The sequence below is a fragment of the Coregonus lavaretus genome (genome assembly GCF_964263955.1).
Source record: "Coregonus lavaretus genome assembly, contig: HAP1_SCAFFOLD_625, whole genome shotgun sequence".
Lineage (NCBI taxonomy): Eukaryota > Metazoa > Chordata > Actinopteri > Salmoniformes > Salmonidae > Coregonus > Coregonus lavaretus.
The window spans coordinates 105,108-116,797 of NW_028161873.1; the positions used below are offsets into that span (position 1 = coordinate 105,108).

Consider the following 11,690-nt stretch of genomic DNA (forward strand, 5'->3'; position numbering starts at 1 on the left):
TTTTTAAACTGCTCTGGTCAGTCTACTCAAATATTCGTACAATACATGTTTCTATCTACAAGCAATATTATGATAATTTGTAATTTCCAATAATCATACATTATTTTTTTCATAAATATATATGGCAGGGTTCAGGACACTGATATATCTGAAAATGTATCTGAAAAAATATACTGCCACTATTTTCACCACCAAAGAATAGCAGTGTGGTTTTAATATGATTTGACTCTTTGCAGGCTGTCAGGCTGTCTAGTCACAGAGGAAGGCTGTGCTTCTCTGGTCTCAGCTCTGAAGTCAAACCCCTCACACCTGAGAGAGCTGGATCTGAGTTACAATGACCTGGAGGATTCAGGAGTGAAGCTGCTCTCTGCTGGACTGGGGAATCCCCACTGTAAACTGGAGACTCTGAGGTCAGTATTCCTGTAGTTGGTCAACAAGTGATAACTGTTCACCAGATCCACATGTGTTTACCAGGCACACATAGGGGCGGAAGGTAGCTTAGTGGGTAAGAGCGTTGTGCCAGTAACCGAAAGGTCGCTGGTTCTAATCCCCGAGCCAACTAGGTGAAAAATCTGTCGATGTGCCCTTGAGCAAGGCACTTAACCCTAATTGCTCCTGTAAGTCGCTCTGGATAAGAGCGTCTGCTAAATGACTAAAAATAAAAAAATAAAAATAAATAAACATAGTCCACACCATATGTGTTTGGACAGTGAAGCTTACAGTTTTACATTTGGTGCTATGCTCCAGCATTTTGGATTTGAGATAGAATGTTTCATTTTAGGTGACAGTACAGAATGTCACCTTTTATTTGAGAGTATTTTCATACATATCTGTGTTACTGTTTAGAAATGAAAGCACTTTATGTGTCTAGTTCTCCCATTTGAAAAAGTCTTAATAATTTGGACATATTCACTTATATTGTATTAAAGTAGTCATAAGTTTAGTATTTGGTCCCATATTCCTTACCTGCAGTGATTACATCAAGCTTGTGATTCTACAAACTTGTTGAATGCATTTGCAGTTTGTCTTGGTTGTGTTTTGGATGATGTTTTTCCCAATAGAAACTGAATGGTGAATAATGTCCTGTCATTTTGGAGTCACTTCACTTGTATTGTCAGTAAGAATAGAAGATGATTCTGAACACTTCTACATTCATGTGGACGCTACCATAATTATGAATAATCATGAATGAATCGTGAATCATGATGAATGAGAAAGTTACAGAGGAACAAGTATCATACCCCCTCTGTTATTGGTAATGGTGAGAGGTTAGCATGTTTTGTTGTAGCCTCTGTAACTTTCTCACTCATTATTATTCATGATTCATTCATGATTTTTCTTAATCATGGCATCATCAGGATTCATTTAGTAGTGTTTAGAAACATGTTATCTACTCACTTAGACAGAAAATTACTCCAGTCATCATCCACCATTCAGTTACTATTGGACAAAACATAACCCAAAACACAACCAAGACAAACTGCAAATGCAACCAACGAGTTTGGAACCAAATACTAAACTTTGACTACTTTAATACATTATAAGTGAATTGGTCAGAATATGTTTGACTTCTTCAAATGGGGGGAATAGATACATAAAGTGCTTTCATTTCTAAACGGTGAAACAGATATGTATTAAAATACCCTCAAATAAAAGGTGACATTATATACTGTCACCTCATATGAAAAATTTGATCTGAAATCCAAAATGTTGGAGTATAGAGCCACATTTAAAATGTTAGCTTCACTGTCAAAATAGATATGGTGTGGACTGTATACTCAATACAATCTAAATCTGATACCTCACTGTCTGTCTTTTGACTGATACTGCTTTTTAAACTGCTCTGGTCAGTCTACTCAAATATTCGTACTATACATTTTTATATCTACACGCAATATTATGATTTTTTCAAATAATGACATATATATGGCAGGTTTCAGGGCACTGGTATAAATGAAAATGTTGAAAAAATATACTGCCACTATTTTCACCACCAAAGAATTGCAGTGTGATTTTAATATGATTTGACTCTTTGCAGGCTGTCAGGCTGTCTAGTCACAGAGGAAGGCTGTGCTTCTCTGGTCTCAGCTCTGAGGTCAAACCCCTCACACCTGAGAGAGCTGGACCTGAGCTACAATCACCCAGGAGACTCAGGAGTCAGACTGCTCTCTGCTGGACTGGAGGATCCACATTGCAGACTGGAGAAACTCAAGTATGTAGAGCAGGGGTGTCAAACTCATTTTAGCTCAGGGGCCACATGGAGGAAAATCTATTCCCAAGTGGGCCGGACCGGAAAAATCATGGTATATATAACTTAAAAACAACAACTTCAGATTGTTTTCTTTGTTTTAATACGATCAACATACAACATAAAGCTGGAGCCTGAGGACAGTGTGTCCAAAATAGTACAAGCACAACATCACTATTAATCATAAAACACGTCAAGTTTATTTGAAAATTCTAAAGAAAAAGAACACACAAACACACAATGCCTCAGTGATTAACAGTACTGTTTCACAGATCACATAACTATATCAGGGTGTCATTTCTCAGGCAGAAATGTAGATAAAAATAATGAAATCCTGTTCCCAAACAAGTGCAAGAACCACAGAGTCAAGAATAGGTTAAATATACAAATAAAATAAAATCAATTAAAAACAATAGCACATCAACATAAAAACATATAAACATAAAGCTGGAGCCTGAGGACAGTGTCCAAAAGCACAACATCACTATTAATCATAAAACACCTCAAGTTATTTGAAAGTTCTGAGGACAAAGAACACACAAACACACAATGCCTCAGTGATTCACAGAAGTATATCACAGATCACAGAACTATATCAGGGTGTCATTTCTCCGGCAGAAATGTAGATAAAAATAATGAAATCCTGTTCCCCAAACAAGTGCAAGAACCACAGAGTCAAGAATAGGTTAAATATACAAATAAAATAAAATCAATTAAAAACAATAGCACATCAACATAAAAACATATAAACATAAATCTGAAAGCGTTGCTCAAACTCCCGTAACAGTCCCGTTATTTTATCTTTGAACCGCTTCATGTCTGCCACATGTTGGGTCGCGCACACATTTTTCAGACAGGGGAAGTGAGCTGCATCACCACCGGCAAGTTGCGTCTCCCACAATGACAGCTTCAACTTGAAAGAACGTATGCTGTCATAATACTGCGTGACAACTTTGTTGCGCCCTTGCAGCTGTTTGTTCAAGTTATTCAGGTGCTCTGTAACATCCACCATAAATGCAAGGTCCTGCATCCATTCTGCGGAATGAAATTCTAAAACTGGTTTGCCCTGTTCTTCCATGAACTGTTCAATTTCTTCTCGTAAATCAAAGAAACGCCTCAGCACAGCACCTCGGCTTAACCATCTTACCTCAGTGTGGTATGGCAGGCCATAGATGTGGTCTTTCTCTCTGAGAAGGCTGTCAAACTGACGGTGATTCAGGCTTCTGGATCGGATGAAATTAACAGTTTGGATGACCACCTTCATGACGTTATCCATCTTTAATGACTTGCAACACAAAGCCTCCTGGTGCAAAATACAGTGAAAAGTCAAAAAATCACATCCTCCATTTGCAGATTGCACTTTCTCTCTGAACTTTGTCACAACGCCTGCTTTTTTCCCGATCATTGAGGGCGCACCATCTGTAGCCAGGCTGACAGCGCAGGACCAGTCCACTCCGACCCTGTCCAGCGCGCCGACGAGTGCGGTAAAAATATCAGCTGCTGTCGTTGTATCTGTCATCGGCACCAACTCCACGAACTCCTCGGTGACGGTCAATGTGTCATCAACTCCGCGGATGAAAATGGCCAGTTGTGCAACATCTGTAATGTCCGTGCTTTCATCAATTGCAACCGAAAACGCAATAAATGACTTTACTTTTTGCTTCAACTGGCTGTCCAAATCCACTGAAAGATCGGAAATCCTGTCTGCAACTGTGTTTCTTGTCAGGCTGATATTTGCAAAAGCCTGCCGCTTTTCAGGGCACACAATCTCCGCTGCCTTCATCATGCATGTTTTTACAAATTCACCCTCACTAAATGGTTTTGAAGCCACTGCGATTTCATTAGCAATGAGGTAGCTAGCTTTCACTGCAGCGTCACTGATGTCTCGGCTGTGAGTAAACACAGACTGCTGTTTCTTCAGACCCGCCAACAGTTCATTCACCTTCTCTCATCTCCGCTGTCCTTGAAAGTTGTCATATTTGTCGGCATGAAGACTCACATAGTGGTGACGAAGGTTATATTCTTTCAGCACTGCAACATGCTCTGAACACACCAAACATACAGCTTTCCCATTCAATTCACGCATGACTGTAAGTCGCTTTGGATAAAAGCGTCTGCTAAATGGCATATTATTATTATTATTATTATAATTCCGTTAATAAATAGGATGACAATTTTTCTTGGAACACTCTGCACTCTGCGTCCACTTTTCTCTTTTTTGACAGAGACATATTGGGGCAATGAGGGTGCCAAAGCACATAATGTTAAAAGTAGAAGCCGTAATAAATATAGCGGGCAAAACAAAGTAGCTCATTGGCTGCACGTGCTTGACCTACTTGCTCTGCCCCGGTATAAACAGTTTGCTTGCTTAACACAATTGCTATTGCGCCATCCAGTGGACACAATTGGAACAGCAGTTTATTTTATTGAAAAATTTCAGCGCATTTTTATACTTAACACATTTTTTATTTTATTATTATTATTTTTTTTTTAATCATCTCGCGGGCCGGATTAAACCCGTTTGCGGGCCTGATCCGGCCCGTGGGCCGGACGTTTGACACCCCTGGACTAGAGGCTTCATGCATAGCTTTAATGTATACCCATAAGAGTAGAAGTCTTTATTCTCAGCACTTATACGACCAATGTTCTACTTTGAGACACTTTGTGGATATGGGCCCAGATCTCAAAATATTGTTATAAAAAAAGTAATAATTTTGTTTTACGTTATAATAATTATAATTATAATAGCAAATGAATATTACTAATGTAAGCCACTGTAAAGACTGGGTTTAGTTTATTGTGTGGCACTGCTCATGTCCGCGTTCTGGAACTGTCCGCGTCCACGTACAGAACTGTCCGTGTCCACGTACGGTGTGGCGCCAAGCATATTGTCCAGTTGCGCGCAGAGTGGTCTGAGGTGATCTTGGGGAACAACGACGGAGTTCGTTACAGTGTTGAGACTGTTAGAAATTGCGTAATTCAAATCTGGTATTGGAATAAGAGAAAACATAATCAAGAGATATTCAATCCAAGCTAAATTTATTATATGCAAAATGTATGTATGATAAGTATGAAGGTTCGTATACGGGCTCACTGAAAAACCACGCAGGGCAGACAGAGAACTGATCCATTGTTCTAAGTTCTTCTTCAAATACTCTGACAGAAAGCCTCCACTTCTTCTGTTGGCCAACCAGAGCAAAGGACTGAGTGTGGTTCAGCCAATCCGTTGGCGCAGGGGTTGGTCCCAACTCCTCGGCATTTCATTTGTTGCACATTGTTTTCCAGGCATAAGTTGCTATCATTATAACCTGTGGAGTCAGCACCCAAAAGACACCATTCCACTGTACTCCATGTACCCATGTTCAAGGACAGTTTCACAGACTACAAAGAGAGAGTGTTCGTATCTGTGAGAAATACAAGTCTTATCTCATCCTAGCCCCTAACGTTCCTTACATGAATAACAGCCTGTTATGTGAAACAATTTATATCAGTACAGTTCATTAATGCATTCCTTCCAAGCTATTCATCACATACAGATCCAATTATGAGAAAAATAGAACCCAACAATTCCCCCTTTTGACGCCCTCTAGGGTGTCACTCATTAAAATACAATACAAACAAAAATAAACACTTTTATTAATAGACAATTTGATAATAAAAGGCCTTCAGTCCTTCCATCTACACCCAACTTGCAAACGGTTGGCCACAAGTCACCCAGGCACTTCAAACCTTCACATAGGGAAAGACAAACATTCACAATGGTTAACTTGATTAATAAAGCATAAAACACAGGATTAATAGAACACAAAACATCAGATTATTAAAACATAAAACACCAACAGGGAAGTAAATGTTTGGCCCCCTTTAGACACCCTCTAGAGTGTCACTCCACCAAGCCTGGTAGGTCATATCCTTCATTCCTTAGGTCGGAGTCCGGGATTGGGCCGTATCTCACCATCTGTTTGGAAACCACCTTCTCCATCTCCTTTTCTAACCAACCCTCAGACACAGGAAATAAGACAACATCCACAAAGAACAAGTATACCCATAGAAGCTATAACTTCACCCAGAATAGTTACAAAAAATAGTTTTCCATTTACCAAATATGTTATCAAACCAACCGTTTATGGAGCTATCAATACCAGAGTTCTCAACCAGTTCGTTCGCCAGCGTGGTGATGGTCACTCAAGCGCTTTGGTCACGGGCCTGTCCGGTGCTATATTGTTGGAGATGAAAGTACAGCACATATATCCAAACAGAACACAAACCCCGTCCCGCTCAGCCACAAGCATATCTAAAGCTATTCTATTCTGCCATGTCATTAAGCTAGTTGCCGCTGTCTGCTCAGCTAATCCCTTTATTGCATCACGAGTGTGGTTTATAAATCTTTTGCTGGTTATATTAGATATAATTTATCCAATCTACATTTTTATTAATTGTTGACCACCAGAAAATACTTGATTCAAACCCAGCTGCGATCTGATTGTGGATCCCATCAATATATATCCTTTCATCAAAGGATCCCGGGAGGAGGTCCTACTTTCTATGTGACAACTCACCAGTCTCTGACACATTTGATTGTTTACATATGTAGGTGAGTTTTTTGTTTTTTTTTATTTTTATTTTTTTTATCATCTCGCGGGCCGGATTAAACCCGTTTGCGGGCCTGATCCGGCCCGCGGGCCGGACGTTTGACACCCCTGATGTAGAGGGTTTATGTCAATGTTCATATCAGACATGTTGGAGTTATCAGGCTAGTTAAGACAAACATTCTGACCACCACTTGGACTAAGTTATATAAAGACTGTGTGTGTGTGTGTGTGTGTGTGTGTGTGTGTGTGTGTGTGTGTGTGTCCAGTGTGTGTGTGTGTCCAGTGTGTGTGTGTGTTTGTGTGTGTGTGTGTGGGTGTGTGTCCAGTGTGTGTGTGTGTTTGTGTGTGTGTCCTTTGTGTGTGTGTCCGGTGTGTGTGTCTGTGTGTGTCCAGTGTGTGTGTGTGTGTGTTTATCCAGTGTGTGTGTGTGTGTGTGTGTGTCCAGTGTGAGTGTGTGCACGTGTATCAGTACACACACTGGACACACACACACACTGGACACACATACACATTGGACACACACACACACACAAAGGACACACACACACACAAAGGACGCACACACACACAAAGGACGCACACACACACACACACTGGACAAACACACACACTGGACACACACACACTCACACTGGACACACACACACACACACACACACTAGACACACACACACACTGGACAAACACACACACACTAGACAAACACACATACACTGGACACACACACACACACTGGACAAACACACACACACACACTGGACACACACACACACACACACTGGACACACACGCACACACACACACTGGACACACACACACACACACACACACACACACACACACACACACTGGACACACTCCGGACACACACACAAATACAAACACACACTGGACACACACACAAACACACACACACTGGACACATACACACAAAGGACACACACACACACACACAAACAAACACACACTGGACACACACACAAACACACACACTCTGGACACACACTGGACACACACAAACACACATACTTACTCACACTGGACACACACACACACACACACACACACACACACACACACACACACACACACACACACACACACACACACTCACACACACTGGACACACACACACAAACACTGAACACACACACACACACACACACACACACACACACACACACACACTCACACACACTGGACAAACACACACACACTAGACACACACACATACACTAGACACACACACACACACTAGACATACACACACAATGGACACACACACACAATGGACACACACACACACACACACACACACACTGGAAACACACACACACACACACACACACACACACACTGGACACACACACACACTGGACAAACACACACACACACACACACACACACACACACACACACACACACACACACTGGACACACACACACACACACACTGGACACACACACACACACACTTGACTTACACACACACACACTGGACACACACAAACACACACAATGGACACACACTGGACACACACACTGTGTCCAGTGTGTGTGTATACAGTTTGTGTGTCCAGTGTGTGTGTGTGTGTGTGTGTGTGTGTGTGTGTGTGTGTGTGTGTGTGTGTGTGTGTGTGTGTGTGTGTGTGTGTGTGTGTGTGTGTGTGTGTGAGTTCAGTTGTATCCCTCAATGACTGTCTGTTCTTCTGCTTACCGCTACAGTGTGGAACATGGTGGAGAGAACACAATGAAACCTGGACTTAGAAAATGTGAGTGTTGACTGCTGTGAAGAATATGACTAAGAATAAGTCTTAATTCAAGTGAAGTCAAAGTCAAAGACCACCATCATTACTTACTTGGTCATATTAAATATCAGCTGTAGTTCTACAGAAGCACAAATCAGGGACACCAAAGTTTACAAAGAGTTGCTTTGACAATGTGTGTGTCTGTGTGTGTGTGTGTTCAGGATGTGTGTGTGTGTGTGTGTGTGTGTGTGTATGTGTGTGTGGCGTGTTTGTGTTACTTTAGAAATGTGTGTGTGTGTCCAGTGTGTTTGTGTGTGTGTTCAGGATTTGTGTGTTTGTCTGTGTGTTCAGTGTGTGTGTGTGTTTGTGTGTGTGTGTGTGTGTGTGTGTGTGTGTGTGTGTGTGTGTGTGTGTGTGTGTGTGTGTGTGTGTGTGTGTGTGTAATTAATGGGAATAAGTGTGTTTTATATTACCATACAGTATAACATATGATCATTCAACAAGTCTCAAGTTACCTTAACTTCTCCTTTTGATACCTAGAAACATCTACATTAAATGAATTAGTGAAAAGTGAGTTAACATTCTAATGTGAATGATGATGATTTCTAATATTGTGTCTGGTTTCATCCATCAGATGTCTGTGATCTCACACTGGACCTAAACACAGTACACAGACGCCTCTCTCTGTCTGAGGAGAACAGAAAGGTGACATGGAGGAGAGAGAAGCAGCCGTATCCTGATCACCCAGAGAGATTTGAGGACAGGAGACAGGTGCTGTGTAGAGAGGGTCTGACTGGGCGCTGTTACTGGGAGGTAGAGTGGAGTGGGAGAGGGGCTGGTGTAGGAGTGACATATAAAGGAATCAGCAGGAGAGGAAGGCTTGAGGACTGTTGGCTTGGATGGAATGACAAGTCCTGGAGTCTGAACTGCTCTGACAACAGTTACTCTGCCAGGCACAATAATAAGTCCACTACCATAGACATCCCCTCCTCCGGCTCCCACAGAGTAGGAGTGTATCTGGACTGGCCAGCCGGCACTCTGTCCTTCTACAGAGTCTCCTCTGACACACTGACCCACCTGAACACATTCCACTCCACATTCACTGAGCCCCTCTATCCAGGGTTTAATGTTTGGTTTGACGCCTCAGTGTCCCTGTAAATAATAACCATGGTAACACTGACACACACACACACACACACACACACACTGGACACACACACACACACACACTGGACACACAAACACTGAACACACACACACACACACTGGACACCCACACAGGACACACACACACACTAACACTGGACACACACACACACTGGACACACACACACTGGACACACACACAATGGACACACACACACTGGACACACACACAATGGACACACACACACTGGACACACTCACACTGGACACACACACTGGACACACACAAACACACATACACACACACACACACACACACTAGACACACACACACACACTGTACACACAGACACACTGAACACACACACACTGGACACACACACTGGACACACACAAACACACATACACACACACACTGGACAAACACACACACACACACACACACACATACACTGGACACACACACACACACACACACAAACACACTGGACACACACACACAAACACACTGGGGACACACACACACACACACACACTAAACACCCACAAACACACACACACTGGACACACACACAAACACACTGAACACACACACACACACACACACACTGGACACACACACACACACACACACACTGGACACACACACACTGAACACACACACACACACACACACACACACTGAACACACATACACACACTAGACACACACACACACTGAACACACACACACACACACTGGACACACACACACACACACTGGACACACACACACACACACACACACACACACACACTGGACACACACACACACACACACACACTAGACACACACACACACTGAACTCACACACACTGAACACACATACACACACTAGACACACACACACACACTGAACACACACACACACACTGGACACACACACACACACACACACACACACACACTGGACACACACACACACACACACACTGGACACACACACACACACACACACACTGGACACACACACACACACACACACTGGACACACACAAACACACACACACACTGGACACACACACATATGCCGGACACACACACACACTCACACTGGACCCACACACATACATACTGGACACACACACACTGGACACACACAAACACACACACACACACACTGGACACACACACATACGCTGGACACACACACACTGGACACACACACACCTGACACACACTCACACAGGACACACACACACACAGGACTCACACACACTGGACACACACACTCACACACACACTGGACACACACAAACACACACACACACTGGACACACACACATATGCCGAACACACACACACACTCACACTGGACCCACACACATACATACTGGACACACACACACTGGACACACACAAACACACACACACACACACTGGACACACACACATACGCTGGACACACACACACTGGACACACACACACCTGACACACACTCACACAGGACACACACACACACAGGACTCACACACACTGGACACACACACTCACACACACTGGACACACACACAGACACTGGACACACACACACACACACACACACACTGGACACACACACTCACACACACTGGACACACACACAGACACTGGACACACACACATACACACTTACACACACACTCACACACACTGGACACACACACACAGACACTGGACACACACACATACACGCTTACACACACACACACACACACACACACACACACTGGACACACACACTCACACACACTGGACACACACACAGACACTGGACACACACACACTGGACACACACACACACACACACTCACACTGGACACACACACACATACACACAGGACACACACACCTGACACACACACACACACAGGACACACACACTGGACACACACACACACACTGGACACACACACACACACTGGACACACACACA

General features: G+C 43.1%; 1 long non-coding RNA gene across 1 annotated transcript; it reads left to right on the top strand.

The window, feature by feature from the left end:
• Positions 1 to 2,067: 2,067 nt before the first annotated feature.
• On the top strand, positions 2,068 to 9,561 carry LOC311119975. Its single transcript, XR_014612056.1, has 3 exons — positions 2,068 to 2,212; positions 8,566 to 8,612; positions 9,223 to 9,561. It is a non-coding gene; the product is annotated as an uncharacterized lncRNA (long non-coding RNA).
• Positions 9,562 to 11,690: the final 2,129 nt, after the last annotated feature.